The 17,856-nt window shown below is 42.4% G+C and overlaps 1 protein-coding gene across 2 annotated transcripts in view; it reads left to right on the top strand.

Annotated features, from left to right (window-relative positions):
- The window catches only part of CNOT6L (CCR4-NOT transcription complex subunit 6 like), a 59,587-nt gene that overhangs the window by 1,354 nt on the left and 40,377 nt on the right, over window positions 1-17,856 (top strand). The gene's annotated exons all lie outside the window — the stretch shown is intronic.

Raw genomic sequence — 17,856 nt, 5'->3', positions numbered from 1 at the left:
TGATGGAGTGGCAGGATGTAAAGGTTTTAAATAAAACTTGTTGGTGAAAGTGTGTGTGTATGTTCAGAGGATAACTGGTTGTAAGTTAAAGATGGCTGTACGTGTACTTGGAGGGATGTTAGTAGGTTTTGAGGACATTTGCACATACAAATGGCAACAAACTTGTTTTGCCACAGAACATATACTCAACAGAAAGTTTTAGCCAATCACAGCTTTCAAATGTCTGATACGTGCATTTTTTAAGTTTGGCCTGTCATAATTCAGAATTTATATCGCTGAGTGACTACTTCAAAAACTTCTAAATACAGAGTATTAAGAGCCCCTGTGGTGAATGTTGATCAAAGAGGATGTGTGCATGTATTGAGTGTTTTCAGGGAGTGCTGGCCTTATGAGTGTACAGAAAAACAGGGAAAGGTGGGTGGATCATCTAGAGGGGAAATACTTGTGGGAAGAGAGCAGTAGTAAGGAAGGAAGTTGGGTGTTTCACTAAAATGAAATGGCATATGGAAGACATTGAGGAAGAAATTGATCATATGAAGCAACAGAAGAGAGTTTGTGAGGGGGGAGGAATATGTAGGTGTACAGAGCACATCTAGGTTGTGAACACAAGGAACGTGTGTACATAAATGAGCTGGTATACTGACATGTAGACACTGAGAATCTGTTTCAGTATACCAGGATAGCAGTGAGCTTTGAACACAAAGGAGCTCTATTCTACTTTTAAAAAGTTAACACATTTTCTTACCAGCAGCTGGGATTGCTGTAGAACAGGTTTTAGTTGGTGCTGAAAACTGGATTCAAAAGAATTGTTTAGTGTGTTGGAGCTCACCTCCCACTCTGTTTTGTACTTAGTCTTTTGAGCAGGTTTGATTTCCTTTGCCATGCTTCTAGCCGCAACAATTTTGTAGTGGTACCCAGGGGAGTTTCTCAAATTGCCAGCTGTGCTCACAACCGGAAAAACTGAGTCCATCCTTGGAGTATATGTACCCCAGTATATGTACTGGGTGTATGTGGTACATCAGAACAAGCTTCCAAAACTAAGAGGTGCTTTGGAGCTCTTATTTGAAGCACGTCCTAGTATAGGTGCTGGGGTGCTAGATTTGGGCTACTGAGGTTTGGATCTCTGCTAACTGTGAGGCTCACTGCCAGTTGCAGGCATTCAACCAAACCTACTTCAGGTATTGTGAAATGGGAGACCTCCCATGCTTATATACGTTTATATACGTTATATACTTTTCGGCACCAGGTCAAGACCTTTTTATTCTTCTGTACTTTCAATGTTTAATTTTAACTATGTTTTTATGCTCAGTTTGTGGATTATTTGTATGATTTGAGTATATCTGTATTTATTGGATTTGAATTGTAAGCCATCCAGAGACCCACTGGGTATTGGGTGGGATAAAAATATCCAAATAAATAAATAAATAATCCTGGGATCCTTGAGGGAAGTGTGTAAATGGAAGAAAAAAAGCATGTCCATACCATTTAACAGAAACATGAAATTTCAGTCACAACATTGTGTTATAAAATGTTTTGCAATAAAGAACGCCAAACATTCTTTTACAATAAGGGTGTTTGGTGATTGTGCTGTTCAGGGGATGTGCATGTTTTCAGAAGGAAGTTATGATAATATCGGGTGTAAAGAAGTGTAAGTGTAAAGAAGCCACTGTGTGCAAGTAGTGAACAAGGGTGCAGTTCCATAGCCATTCATCTGACTCAGTATAATGCAAGAGCATGCAATGGGTGGCTCTCAAGATGTTGTTGGACTACAACTCCTGTCAGCATGAGACAGAACATGAAGGCTGATAGGAATTGCAACCCAACACCATCTGGAAGGCCAGACATTTTCTATCCCTTACTTAATGAGACAAATGTCTGATTAGTACATATAGCATTGCGCTGTGAAAGGCTGGGTGAGGGCAGACTATATGTGTGCATAAATAAATCCCTTGGTTCATCCAAATACACAGAATGTTTAAATTGTTGTACTTTGTACATATGGGCATTGTTCTCCCTGGAACTGAACTCTCACAGATGGTGGTAGGGAGGAAGATTTAACCTTGCTTCTGTCCTAGTGAACCTATGCAAGGTTTGGAGTTGCTGGGGGGTGGGGGCAGGCAGGCAGGCTAAAAACTTCTCCCCTCCCAGTAGTACTAGTTGGTATTGCTGCTTTGCACTGCCATTAAACTCATGGGAGCAAACTATCATGGTTGCCTTGAGGTTACTAAGAGAAGAAAGAGGCCTGATGTACTTCCAACAATTCTGTCCGGCATTTCTGCGACTCTTACTGGCATTTCTGCTTTGTGTCACCATTAGTGGGTTGGAAGTAGAGATTTTGATCAACAGATCCCTTGGGACACAAATAGGTTATGGTGTTACGAACACACATCTCTCCCTTTCTAGAATAGTGTTTCAAGCCTGTTAAATATGTATAGTTTAAAAACTGTCACTTTTCTGCAAGCAGAGCTTTAGAAATGTAAATAACTGGAAAGCCAGTCAATCGAGTAAGCATTTGATTTGCTCTCAGAAGTATTGCAAAGAAAAGAAAGAAGTTGAGCGTATTCTATAGGGGAGAAAACTGCAGCTTCTCCTTAACCGTATGCCCATGTGGATTCTTAATGTGAGGTAAATTTCAAATTGTAGAATTTGCAGTAAGCGTTGATATTTGCCTTGCAACCTTTTTGCTGAAAGTGTTCTGTTCTCCCTCCCTTGCCTCCAGTCATGCATAAACAGTAATACTATACAGTCAAAATGCCAAAATAAGGGACCCAAAATGCCTATTTCTAATGTCATTCTGTTAAGAGGAATAATGTGTTTTCTGATGTTTTCAAATCAGCGGTGCCTATTCTATACAGATTATTGGTGTCCTTGAAGGCATGTCCAAATGGAAGCCCAGCTAAATCCATTGGAGCCTTGGATTGGGTTTGCTGGACACAGTAATCCATCATGGGTAACTAGCCATGGTGGATTATTGTGGCCTGCAAGCACAGAATGTTTTCCCCATGGTGGCATACTCTTCAGGAACAAGCCCCTTAAAATCCATGGCTTTTTCTAGGGGTTTCACAGTGATTGAGTGCAGACCACACAATAACCCACCCTTGAGGTTTGAATGTGGGTTCGTGGTTGCTGAAATGTGGGTCATTGTGTTGTTTGAACTCAGCCACACCAACAAACAATAGTTTTTTAACCACAGACAACCAGTATTATTTGTGGAAGCTAGGGTTTATTTTGGGGTTTTGTTTTGTAAGTTGTTCATTGTTAACAAATCCCACTTTGTTGACACAAATGGGCATCATGATAACTTACCTTTCAGCAACACCCCACAGCTCACCAAGGAACCACACTTGATCAATTCTTGTGTGGGTCATTGTGCTTTATGAACCCAGCCACTACATTGTCATGTTATCTGAACTTGACTGCGGTAATTCCTAGTGGATTGAGGGCACTGGCTAGCAAGCTGGTTAGCAAGAGTAGCAAACCTCCACCAGTCTTACTATACAGTTCAGATGAAAGCCTCACGGCAGCATATTGCATAAATTACACATTTTATAAATAAATACATTCATAGTGATAGAGAGTTACAAAATCTTTGTAATACTCATCTTCATACATGTTCTTGTGGATTTATGCTTGTAAATGTAAATTTTAATATGTAAAGCTTCTGTAGAATATTGTTTAGGCCTTTTAAAAGAAAGCAATGCTTCTGTTTTAAGTTTGTTGTGGTTTTATTGCATTACTTTAAATTATATACTGCTTTGAAAATTTCAGTGGGCATAAAAGCAATTTATAATTTTTAATAAATAGAATGAAACTATGTACAATTTACAATGTTGTACTGATACACTGTTTTGTAAAATTACTTAGCATATTTGGCAAGTGGATCCAAATAACATATTTGAATTAAAATACACATTGTCATATTTAAGTGAAACCTTTGATGGAATCTGGCTTTCTGTAAATAAAATATTGGATCAGCCTTGAAACACGAAACAAGGAAAGCAAGTTCAGAAGAAGTTGGAAAGATAATTCAGAATGTAAACTCAGTAAGAAGGGATTTTTCTCTGTGTCATGGTTTAAAAAATAATAAAACAAATACTGGAAGGGAGGCTGCCAAGATGAACAATGAGAGATGAAGGATGGCAGGCACTTTAGTAAGCAGACCGAGTGGGTTTGCATTTTATAAGATCGTACCTGATGAAGGAGCCTTGCCAGATGCATTGTGCTTAGAATAAACTGATTATGCTTTGGTACCTTTAAAAAGGCATTCTGTGTTTGCTTTTTATAAAGAGTAATATTCTAAATTGAATGGACCAATTTCTTTTAAGCTGGGGAAAATTTACATTTGGTTCCTTTAATTACAGTACCTAATTTTATGCATCTGAATAGGCTGTTGGGTTTTTGTAAGCACTGTGGTTGCTAAACATACTTTTCAAAGTTTGTCTGAATGGGGCCCAGTTAAGTATGTAGTGGGCAGACTTCAGATGCCTTTCACGTAAGCTGACTAAATTCCTTTGTTTATCTGATTTTCCCTAGAGCTAATTATTGGAAGAAGTCTTAGACTGGCCTTGCCTTCCTAAGGAGAGGAAAAATACCAGCAGTAAATTTTATGCTCACTGCTACTTTAATGTTGTTTTTTGACTCTTGCTTCACTGCAAATTGTATGGATTTGCTATTTTTCATAATAATGTTGAAATACTCTGAGCAATCAAGGAAAAACTTATAATATAGCAAATCCTGCTGAATATTCAGAGAGGCCTGGAAAAAGCTGTAAGCAAAAAGTATGTGTCTTCCTTAAACATCTTATGAAGACCAGTAATTTCAGTCATTATTGTACCTAATTCTTGACAAATAAGGAATGAAACAGACAAATGGATGGATGCAAGATCTGATTTCACCTCTTGCTCCATCCATCTGGCCAGTCTGTTGCAAACACATAACAAGTCAACCTTAATACAGTGTGCTGGTGTAAAAATTGGTATTTTTAAAAGATAGTTATGTTGGTGGCCATAAGGAAGATCCCACCCCACATACCTTTAATTTAGAGAGCAATCCTATGGTCTCCAGGCAAGCATTCCAGGGACCATAGGATTCCCCCTTACAATGTCAGAGTGAGTTGACAATCTCAGTTCCCACCCCTTAACAGCAGTTGAGGAAAGAACTGTGCTGACTGCCCTATATGATGGGGAGAAGCCTGTGTACTGAAACCTAATGGGCAGTAGGACAGGGAGGCAAAGATCTACATCGTTCCTTCCACCCTGCATTGGATGATTAGATGCTTCCAAGTTTATGGGCTTCCACAGTCAGTGGGATTGTGCTGTCAAAGAATTAAGTATTAGTCCCTCTTCTGTTACAGTGCTCAGCCAGGCTCTAAAAATATAGTACTTTTAAATGGTCATTGCATTCTTAAGCTGCTCTCTGATTACTTTTAAAAGTGCTGTTTATATATTTCGAATTGTCATTTGGTATAACCTTAGCCTAAGGATTTTATGACAGTTTTTATGAGGATAATTTAATTGCTGAAATAAGGCTTTGCATGTGTCAATTACTCTAGGCAAAACACCCAACTTGGCCTGATCTTCCTATGTAAGCATTTTAACTTTGAGTTAATGATTTTGTTGATTAAGTTAAGTACATTAACTGCCGCAAGTTAAAACCATTAACTCTGCCAATTATAATGGTGTCCTTTGTATCTGCAGTGTTTGTAGATTGTGAGTGAGTGGGTTTATGACATAGAGGGAATATTCATGTGCAACAGGTGTTTCTGAGTAACTCATCCCTTTCTACAGAATGGGGATTAAAGACATTCAGGCTGTACACCAGCTGTAAACTGGCATCTTCCATATTCAGCTAATTTTATTTGAAATCCATTGGGCATAAATAAAAGCATACAGAATATCTCTGGCTCACTTGCACATGTTTGGTTTCCAGTGCCCTTATTTCAGAGCATTTTCCTTACATTGTTTTTGTCACTTATTTTGAGGGTGCTCAAGCCAGAGCTTGTGGGAACAGGTTCATCACCAGATGCAACATGTTCCTTCATGAGTGACCTGGGCACTGCATGCCGAATGTGAATCATGCCAAAGCTGCACACAAATGAATGCACTATATCATCCCATTCACTGACACACACTTGCACACAGAGCTGAAATAATTGCCCACAAGTAGTGCCCTACTTGTGTCCCCTCCAGTTCCTCTGCAGCCCTTCAACCTCGGCTTAAGAGGGTTGCCTTGGGCTGCTTTCCAGAGCACTGTTGGGGTGTTTCTGACGTTTCCTCGAGCGCTTATGATATGTGTTGAGCATTTTCAGCGCTTCCCAAAGTTCACCAAGCCCTTCCTAGCTTTAACAGAAATGACAGAAAACATGGAGAAGTTGGTGCTGCTATGGTTCCATAAAGAGCCCCTAGTGAGCCCCACTTGACTGGCAGTAATGAACTTCTAATGTTGGAGGATAAGACGGATCCTGGAAAGAGAAGCTGGGTCACTGGGAGGGGGTGTGGCTAAGGGAAGGGGGCATGGACCAGTGGGTGAACTGGCAGGCTGAATAGAAAGGCCTGGTGAGCTTATGGGCCGGTGTGCAGTGTATAGCCTGGGTGTACAGTGCATAGCCTTTTGTTCTCTTTCCATAGGAGAAAACACACATTTAAATATAACTAACGGTAATAACATCAGGAAAAATGCATTACTCTTCTATAACTTATTAATAGCCCAGCAGCAGGAACTTTTGTGGCTTTAGCATATATGTGGTAGTGCACTATTTGTGGACTCTATTTCACAAAGCTACTCTGATGGAAAAGATTGTATCTGCGGAATATCTTTGCGGCCATTACTGTACCGGTTCAGAGCTCATCACAGCTTTGGTGTTGGAAATTTTGCTCATGATTTCTCACGGCTTACATGCATGACAACATGCCTGATATCATCAGCTTGGTATGTGTTTTTAGGATAATCTGATACAGCAACCTTGCAAACTTGCTGTGCACATTTGCCGCATACACTCGCAGTCTTATCTGTTCATTTCCTTCCATGGAGATTAAACACACAATATCCTTTAATGATATGCTGTTTTCTTATTGAAACAAAATATATATTGCAAGTGCTATACTGAACACTCTGCATCCCAGGCAGTGATAGCGCTGGGGAAAGTTCAAATTAAAAATAGGTAAGGCTTATCATGGTTGTCTTTAATTTTATGGGAATGGTTTGACAGCTTCTAATCTCTTGCTACAAAGTTTGATTCCCAGCACACCTCTTTCCGAGTATTTCTTTTATAAGAAGTAGAGCCTTAAAACTTTTCAGAATAGTGCAGCTAGTCATAGATCACATGCACACAGCACAACAACTCCATGCTGCAGGTATGCTGCACACTGTGGTCTGTTTGTGGAACCACCCACAGTTCAGCTAGACAACCAGGCTCACTGCAGCTTATACCCCCTTCCCTCATGTCCTGCTGTGGAGACCAGTTTTGTCTGCGCTTCTCACTATGATTGCAACTCCTTTTCTGTCCATAGCTTCTTTTCCTTTTACCCCTTTTCTCATAGGTAATTTTTTGTGATCCCTGAAGTGACAGCACCTTCAGGGTGCCCAAGTAGCAAGTTTAAGTGGCTGTCACTGGTTTGCCATTCATTTTTCCTCTTACAGGTTCCCCTTTAAAACAGGGATGTAGACAGCGCTTACTCAAAGGTGTTTGATAGGGGCACATGCAGATTTTATTGTTATCAATCCCACCAAATAGTAATGCCTAAAACAAACCCTGACCCTAAGTAACCCTGGAAGTAAACCTGTGGGGACTTTGAAGGGTCCATCTCTTCAGAGAGAAAAATCTGCAGAGGAAAAAAGGGTAAAGGGAAAAACACTTCACAACAACCACAAAAGAGGTCGTGTTGATGTGGGGGAGATGGAGCCATGGATGGGGCCACGCCAAGGGGTTTTGCAGCTCTTGCTTAGCAGCTTGCTCACAGCTCCCTGTACCCATGGTGGAATCAGTCACCCTTGTTTGGATAATGCAACAATCCGTCATGGGCACAACAGCCTCTGCTGCAAGCCATGGATACCTACTAATCCAGCATGGTGAGTTTCCTGCAATGGGTTACCATGTTGTTAGAATCAAGAGAATACTGTGTAGAGACAATATACCATAGCATTTCTCAGCAAAGCTTTAACGCTTCTTTCTGAACCTTCTCAAAATAATTGTTTGAGTGTATAATCCAGTGCATTTTTAGTTAGGAAAATGTCCTACAACTCTCAGTGTTTGTTCAGTGTTGGAAATTGTAGCTCTTGTCTAATTGTCCACAGGATTGCACCTTGAAGTACTTAAATACTTGACAGCTAGGTCAAGATACTCAACATGACTTCTGTTGATTTTTCCTCCATCATCACCATCTTCACTTTTGTTAATACAAAAGCTAATTTATTTCTACATTCATTTTCTACCCACCAAGGAACTTGTGCGTTTTTTCCCTAAGTTTGGAAATGTTTCTAGGTAATACCTGAATTTTATGTTTTCAAAAATTAGAATCAGCCATTAGTTTTTTGTTTGCTTGTTTTTTCTCCATCACAGTGGCTCCTGGAAGAAAAGGTGTAACCTGAGGCCATTTCAATGCCCAATAAAGTCTAATTTGAATATTTGTAGCATCCCCATATTAAAATGGGGTTGCTTCCTATTTTAAGACTGTAACCAAATACAGGCTTGAAAATTAGCCGTTCTTTTCTGCCCTCCTCCCTTTTTATTTACCATCTTACCAGATGAAGAGTTCCAAAGAACTCTTAAGTTTGCACACTATTTTGTGATGTTGAGTTGGCCTAATGAAGATTTTTCCCAAATGCCAGTGTTGAAATTTGGCTGAAGGAAATGGTTGATCAGGCTATAACTCATAGATCAGTATAATGTATCACTTTTCATCAGTTACTAATAGGATTTGAATAGCTTTCCTTGACAGGCAGTTTGGTGGAGAAGTAAAGGACTGATCCAGCACAAGTCTATGAAACTTGTAGGAGCTTATTTCTCATCTCCATCCACTTGCTTTATGAGAGAACATGGAGTTAGCACAGTACTTGTAGTTTTTGTATCCCCTTTGCTTCTTAGGGTGGCTATACTTTATTTATTCATTTTAGAATATTTCTAGCCTCCCCTTCTCCATAAAAACATCACCACTGCCCACTTGGAATAACAAAGCAAGTTGCAGTTTTAAGCTAACACCTGCTTCAACTACAGCACCAGCCATAAGTACAATTTTGAGGGCTATTTAAAACTGCTACTTAGCAGACATGAGAAATGTTTGAAGCCTGTTAAGGGTGGTATTTTTTGTTTTTTATTTTTTTCAGTGTAATTCAGGTAGATCAGGGCTTAGTCACTCAGCATCTGCAAGTGCCAGCCACGATCCACCCTACTCCCATTTGTTGATTTTCTTAGAAGCAGGTAAGCTATGGTTACATCAATTCAAAATGTACTAGGTTATAAGTTCTTCATGACAACCGCACTTGGCAGGCTGCTTTTCGTAAGGGCCACAAGAATAGTGTGCATGTTATTTGGGATTAACATTTGAGGGATAATTAGTATAATTGAACAGTGTATTGTTTTTCCAGAAAAAAAGCAACACTTTTTGACATAAATTTGACATATACCAATTTTTTTCCAGGGAAAACAGTAACATCAGAACCTAGATACTGCAGACATCTTCATGGTTAATGCAAAATTGCAGTACAGTGATGACTCCCCAAAAAAGTATATATGAACATAGAAATATTAAGTTATGTATAAACTAGAACTATGTTTTACTAGCATTACTAAGTAGTTTCCTATTCAGCAGCTGTAAATATTTTTCATACCTTCTGATTTAGATAAATGTTACCTGAAACTAAAAACATAACTCTGTGTAACACATGGTAGTCTTCAGTAACATCAAGTAATTGGGGTAATATGAGATAATTTGTAGAGATATTAGTCCTTTCAACAGTTTTTCCTTACAAGTATGATTTTCCCGTCTTCAGTTAGCACTGGTCTGACTAAGGTAAAACACTTTTAAGTGCCATTGACTTCACTGGGGGAGAGGTAATCATGTGTTTATCATTGAAAACAAAAGAGCTTACATGTTCTCATCAATTTGTTACAATGAAAGCAATATGTGCCATATAGTCTTCTTTGCTATAAAAGCTGCATAATGTACTACAGAAGTTGCTTATACGTTTCTTTTTATGAACAGTGTATTTGAATTAAACACGGGTGGCATATGAAGTTGTTGATAAGCTGATTTATTGCAAGAATTATTTGGGATGTTTAAATTAGCTTTCGTAATGGTTTTGTATTGCCTGGAGATTAATGATGCAATGTCATGCAACTTTAGACAGGAAAAGATGCCTGCAACTCCCATCGTGCCCCAAATGCAGAAGAAATGATGCAGTAGGGAGAAATGATATGGAAAAAATGATATTGTCAGAATTTATAATTTCACTGTACTTTTCTTTTAACCCCCTTTTCTTAAATAGTTGACAGATCTTTTATGTGCTCCTTAGTGTTTCACTGTCATAAATCATAACTAAAACCTTACTGGGTTTTCAGTTCATCTCATGAGCAATATTTTTTCAACACTTTTGTTTGTTTGTTAGAACCATAGATTGAAAGGTATGTTTCATGGCAGGAAAAGATTTTCCCTTGTAAATGTTCGCAAGCATTTTAAACTTATAAACTTTCTATGACTGTGAAAATAAGCAAAGGTACATAGGGAAAAGTAATTCATCTTCCCCCAATTTAAATAGTTTTTAAAACCTGGATATCAGATTTATCTCCTCAGGGAATCCATTCCTTTTTGGGAATAAATAAATTGTTAAGTCTTCTTTCTTAATAAGAAATGTGGATAGGTTAACAATTCCTTGTATGATTCAATAGGAAATTCTTATTCCAACTGGATCAGAAATGAGATGTTGAAGAGGGATTTTCAAATTACAAATTAGCATCTGAGAAATTGATGTAATTCAGAAACTGAGTTTCAAATTTACACAAACATCTGTTTCAGTTCCACTTGGTTATAGAGTTTTAACTTACTGTTTTGTCTTATCTAGATTAACAAAATTTGTGTTGCGTCTTACAGCTGTATTGCTACAAATACAGGTTTAGCATTAAACCAACAGATTAGACGATTTGGCCATTATACTTGGGTTCCCAGTTTGTGGGTGCATATATATAATACTGGACTTCTTTGTTCTTGGCAGTGCTGTTGCAAATTACTTTTATAAGTTTGCTTGAATATACTTGGGCAGTGCTTTTCTCAGTATAGCTGATGTGTTCAATAGCCTGTAGATTGAGAGGCTGAGGTAGCATGTAAAAAGTATGTAAAGCAAGTGAAAAGCTGTTTATCTGCAAGCTTTCTGGAGCTAAGCCAAATTCTCTGGTGGATTTATTTATTATTATTATTTATTATTATTAAAACATTTTTATGCCGCCCCATTCGCCGAAGCCTCGGGGCGGCTTACAACAAAAAATTTAAAATAACATTTTAAAATATATACAATAAAATACAAATATACACTATAAAACAAGCCGCCCTGGCCAAATAAAATTCAATAATATTAACATTTAAAATACTGCTTAAATAAAAAGGTCTTCGCCTGGCGCCGAAAAACAAATAACGACGGCGCCAGGCGGACCTCTCTGGGGAGCGCATTCCATAACTTAGGCGCCACCGCTGAGAAAGCCCTCCTCCGAGTAACCACCCTCCTAACTTCTTCCATGGAGGGCTCCCGGAGAAGGGCCTCTCCCGCCGATCTCAGGGGGCGGCTGGGCATATAAGGATGTAAGCGCTCCTTCAGGTAACCAGGACCCAAGCCGTTTAGGGCTTTATAGGTCATAACCAACACCTTGAATTGGGCCCGGACTTCAATGGGAAGCCAGTGAAGCTGACGGAGAACTGGAGTCATGTGAACATAACGTCCAGTCCCCGTCAGCAGCCTGGCAGCTCTATTTTGGACCAATTGAAGTATCCGGACCGTCTTCAAGGGTAGCCCCACGTAGAGCGCGTTGCAGAAGTCCAAACGGGAAGTCACCAACGCATGTGTCACTGTCGCAAGGCAGTCATTCTCCAGATAGGGGCGCAGCTGATGAATTAGCCGAAGCTGGAGGAAAGCACTCCTCGCCACTGCTGTTACCTGAGCTTCCAGTGAAAGCTCTGGGTCGAGGAGCACTCCCAAGCTGCGGACCTTGTCCCTAAGAGGGAGTGCAACCCCATTCAGGACAAGGTTCAATTCACCCTCTCCGAAGCCCGATCCACCAACCAACAGGACCTCCGTCTTGTCTGGATTGAGCTTCAGTTTATTGGCCCTCATCCAGCCCATTACCTCGGCCAGGCACCGGTTCAGCACAGCCACTGCCTCACCTGGATTGGTGGAAAACGAGAGGTAGAGCTGGGTATCATCAGCGTACTGATGGTTCCGCAGCCCACACCTCCTGATGACCTCTCCCAGCGGTTTCATGTATATGTTGAACAGCAAAGGGGACAAAATGGACCCCTGCGGTACTCCATGGCATAGCTGCCATGGCGCAGAGCCATAGTCCCCCAGCACCACCTTCTGGAACCGGCCATTGAGATAGGAGCGGAACCACTGCAAAGCAGTGCCTCCAACCCCCAATCCCGCAAGCCTATCCAGAAGGATACCATGGTCGATGGTATCGAAAGCTGCTGAGAGGTCCAGCAGAACCAACAGGGACGCACTCCCCCTGTCCTTCTCCCTGCACAGGTCATCATACAGGGCGACCAAGGCAGATTCAGTACCGTACCCGGGTCTGAAGCCGGACTGCAATGGGTCCAGATAATCAGTTTCATCCAAGAGTGCTTGGAGTTGTCCCGCCACCACTCGTTCTAACACCTTGCCCAGAAACGGGATGTTGGCCACTGGTCTATAATTAGTGGCCATCTCTGGATCCAGTGACGCCTTCTTCAGGACCGGTCGGACTACCGCCTCCTTCAAAGGGGCCGGCACCCGACCCTCCCTCAGAGAAGCGTTAACCACTTCCAAGATCCAGGTTCCAATCCCGTGCTTGGAATCATTTATTAACCAAGACGGGCAAGGGTCCAAAAGGCAAGTGGTTGGACGTACTCGCCCAAGCACCTTGTCCACATCATCGGGCCGCAATAACTGAAATTCATCCAATAAATCTGGACCAGACGGCAGCATTGGTGTCTCCTTTGAAACCTCTGAATCAATAGTGGTGTCCAGCTCGTGACGAATCTGAGCGATTTTCTCCCTGAAATGCCTGGCAAAGTCGTCACAGCGGGTCTTTGAGGGTGGAATCAGGTCTTCCTTTGGACCTGGACGGACCAGGCCTTGCACCACTCGAAAGAGCTCTGCCGGACGGCATTGTGAGGAGGCAATGGAAGCGGAAAAGAATCTCTTTTTTGCCGCCCTCACCGCCACAGCATAGGCCCGATAGTGGGCTCTTAAGTGTGTTCGGTCAGATTCATCTCGTGATTTCCTCCACCTACGCTCTAGTCGTCTCCCAACCTGCTTCATCGCCCTCAATTCAGGAGTATACCAAGGGGAAGAGCGGGCTCTGCCCGGTGGGAGAGGACGCTTAGGAGCGATCGTGTCTACAGCCCTGGTCATCTCCCCATTCCACAGTTCGACCAGAGCCTCGACAGGAGCACCCATCTTGTCAGCCGGAAACTCCCCCAGGGCCTTCAGGAATCCTTCTGGATCCATCCGGCTCCGGGGGCGGACCCACATAATCGGGTCCGCACCCTTACAGAGGGAGAAGTCGCTCTCGAGCATAAACCTCACCAGGAAGTGATCTGACCATGACAGGGGAGTCAAGCATAAATTACTCACCCTCAGACCACCCTCTTCCTGCCCCGTCGAGAAAACCAGGTCCAGAGTGTGTCCCCGTTCATGGGTGGGGCCGGTGACATGTTGAGACAGCCCCATGGCCGTCATGGAGGCCATGAAGTCCTGAGCCGCCCCGGTCAGACTAGCCTCGGCATGGAGATTGAAGTCCCCCAGGACCAACATCCTGGGGGTCCTCAACACCAGGTCCGAGACAGTCTCCGTCAGCTCAGGCAGGGAGACTGTTGGGCAGAAGGGTGCGCGGTACACCAACAGAATCCCCAGTCTGTCTCGGTCGCCCAACACCAAATAGAGACACTCCAGCCCTGGTCTCGAAGGGACCGGAAGTCCCGTGAGGGAGATGGAGGCTCGGTATACCAAAGCGACCCCCCCTCCCCTCCCCTCCAGCCGTGAGCAGTGCTGGACCAGATACCCGGGCGGGCACACTTGGGAGAGGGCAACATCCCCCCCCTCTCCCGCCCAGGTCTCCGTTATGCAGACCAGGTCGGCCCCCTCATCCACAATCAGGTCCTGGATGAGGGCAGATTTGTTATTGACCGACCTGGCATTAAGCAACAGCACCGTCAGGCTGGAGGGGCGACTGACGAGACTCCCTGGCACCCTCTGGCTGGGAGCAAAACCAGAAGTAGGGACAGGTGTCAGCCATCTGTCCCTCCTTCTTCTATGCGGACACGTTAAGCTCCCAACGCTGTTACGTCCCCTGCCCATAACCACCTCAATGGCGGCACCCGTGCGCTCCCCAGGAAACATAAGCGGCAGCATGGCCAGGGACGACTCCATAAAAAGATTTAAAATACTACTAAAAACACACACACACACACACACACACTCACCCCTCACTCACAGCCCAGCAGGAGGGCCTACCATCGCCAAGCGCAAGCCCCTGGCCAGCCCCGCCCCCTGCTCGGCCACCTGAACAGCGGCGACCGTCCTTTGGCCGACGCCCTTTGTAGCCGCCGGCCCTGTGTCCCCCGCCTCGTCCGAAGCACGCCTGCCACACGTGCTGGGGCGTGGCGGAGCAGCCAAGTGGGCGGTGGATGGCGGCGCGGTCTTACGCGGCCAGGCAGCGGCTCCCCTCCGGCGCGGCGCGGTCTTACACAGCGAGGAGGCGGCCCTCCTCCGGCGTAGGCTGCCGGGCACAGTAGGTGTTGCTGGTGGCGCGCTCCTCCCGCGGGCTTTGTAGCCGCCGGCCCTGCGTCCCCCGCCTCGTCCGAAGCACGCCTGCCACACGTGCTGGGGCGTGGCGGAGCAGCCAAGTGGGCGGTGGATGGCGGCGTGGTCTTACGCGGCCAGGCAGCGGCTCCCCTCCGGCGCGGCGCGGTCTTACACAGCGAGGAGGCGGCCCTCCTCCGGCGTAGGCTGCCGGGCGCAGTAGGTGTTGCTAGGGTTGTGTCCCATGGCTAATTATATAGGCCATCTGATTTTGGCAGGATTGGAAATCTTGGCATAACTGATTTTAGAGGTACAGCATAACCTTTATCAGCCAAAACTATGATTGTCACTTGGAGCTTCTCATTACCTCAGCCTCCCTTATCGGTTTGTATGTGTCCTGCACACCTGAAGATTATGACTCCCTAGGCCCATTTGTGACTGTGTAGTGTGAATTATTGCACACTGATGAGTGACTATCTAGCTGCTTTCACATGATAGAGCCACCAGTGCCTTTGCAGTCTGCTCTGCAGTCTAATAAGGTTGAGCTTGTTTCTGTGTCAATGAATTTTATCTTTTTTAAAAGGTGGAAAGAGAACCCAAAACACTTATATTGCAGATTTTCACTAGTGCAAATGAATGAATGAGGAGTTGGTGGTATATACATCATTTTCTTTCTTAAAGCAAGCTACTTGGGTTTCAGTATTTTGTTATTCCATAGAAATCTGAGTAACTGAAGAAAGGATTCACTTTGTCTCTTCTGCTATATAGATTCAGTATCTTTCATTTGATTTCAGCTAGATGACCAAATAGACTCTTAAGTTGAAGTTGTAAAACAAAGAAATCTTATAAAGAAGTAAACTGTTTAACAATTTATGCTGAGGCTTTATAGCATATGTCAGCATAGTGAGCTGAACAATTCTTGCAGCTCTATATGTGCTTTAATAAAGAAAAAGTCGGCTGGTGTTGCTCTTAATTTGTAAGATACTAAAATGGGTGTCTAAGGTGTGCTTCCAAAGCCAGTCTTTGTTTTGTCCCAGTGCAATTGTAGCATGCTGTTTGTAACTTAAGAGGAGATCATTGCACAAGTTTGTATCCTGGCACTGAATTTACAGAAGTGTTTGGTATCTTTGAAACTGAAGACATCAGGTGATGCAATCTTTGTTGACAAAGCTCACCATCTTGATTTACAGACCAGCTGGCTGCCATGTATATCATCTTCTTCTGCTATATAGTTCTTGGTCAGACTTTTCAGACTTACAATTAGCTTTGCAATAGTTCCTGTTAGCCTTTGAAATTCAGATCAAATTCCACTGGGTAGAAAGGAATCTTTTTAAGCCTGTTCTTTAAATGGAGTAGCAAAAGAAACACCAAAATAGGGACAACTGAAGACAAAAAAATTATATCTTAAATGGGAAGTGACAAAGATTAATTTATGCATTTATCTCCTTCCACCCTCTGTCTCAAAGACTGGCTGTAATCTAGAACTCTGCATGTGTGATGAATAAGATGCCTTATTAACATGGAACAGACCAAAAGTATAATCTATGATGGCAAGAATGTTCTAGTCAATTCTTCTTCTTAGATTATGATTATGTATGTATGCATATATTTCCAGTTCATGCTGTGATAAATGTGACTAGCATGTACTTCCCATGTTGAAGCTGTGGGATTATATTTGGCTTTTGTTGAGTGTATTTCCTGTGTGTGTGAGAGAGGGGCTAATTTTGGAAATTTAAGAATTGACACAGGATGCATTCTCCAGCCAGTAGAATTTTCCACTTATGTATGACTTTCCTTAAATCCTTTCTGTTGCTGCTGCTGCTACTGTTGTTGTGGAAACTTTTCACAAAGCTTATGAAGGGCAGGACAAGACTAAAGCAAATTAAATACTAGAATAAAAACAGGTGTGCTAGTAGGACCTAGTGCCAAATTTCAGCTGCTCTAAAATAGTACATCTCATGCTTTCATCAACATTTGCCTAATACATATCCAAAGAGTAGTTTTTATCTCACTCATAAGCTGAAAAGGCCCCAGAGGGACTTCACAAAGATCAATAAAGCAGTTTCTGCTATTAGGCTTTACAGTGTAAAAGACACAGCACAAAAGGAAGAAGAGTTGTAAGGGAAGAGGAGGAAAATGTGCAGACTAAGGCCCATCTGCTTAGAGTGCTAATTTTAGGGTGCTTCTATATGAACTTTACTCCTGCAAACAATACTTACTGATTTATGTAATTGTATAGGAGATCCAGAGGACACCACTTTCCATTGATTACCCTCCTCTGTTTTCCTACAGGAGGGTTTTTGTGTCTTATGTATTTTTTTCTTACACAGAAAAAGAAAAAGGCTGAGAAAGCTGTACAGTGCTTTCTGACTGTTAGCACAAATGGGATATCTGGATATGTGTGCTGCTCAGTATATTGTTTTATTTGTCATCTGCTGTAGAGATTCATGCTAAACTTGGGCAATCGAAAGTGGATATCCTAGGGATTCTTTTAAATTCTACTTCTTTAGTCAAAGTACAACTGGGAAAATAGCAGATGTGCAGTCTGGGACAACATGCTAACAGCACCTACTGTGAATTTTCACAGAGGGAAATGTTGCATCTGATACATCACAAGGCAAATTTTTTAAAAATGGAAAATTCATTTTTAAAAGGTACTAGGAAGATTTCATGGGCAAATTAATGTGAATCAAAGCCTGTCAAAATCAACAGTTAGAGCGAGCTCATAAAATATTGTGATAAAAATAACATTGGTTTTTAATGTGTTTCTTTGTTGTAGCTTTCTAGCCACACTGTATAGAGATTTATTTTGTTCTGACAAGTAAGCATAAAACACCTGCTCTTTTTTCTTGGAGTTAAGTCTGGATATTGAGT

The sequence above is a fragment of the Varanus komodoensis genome, unplaced genomic scaffold (assembly GCF_004798865.1).
Source record: "Varanus komodoensis strain SLA01 unplaced genomic scaffold, ASM479886v1 scaffold2, whole genome shotgun sequence".
NCBI classification, from domain to species: Eukaryota; Metazoa; Chordata; class Lepidosauria; order Squamata; family Varanidae; genus Varanus; species Varanus komodoensis.
This window is presented reverse-complemented; position numbering and strand designations above follow the sequence as displayed.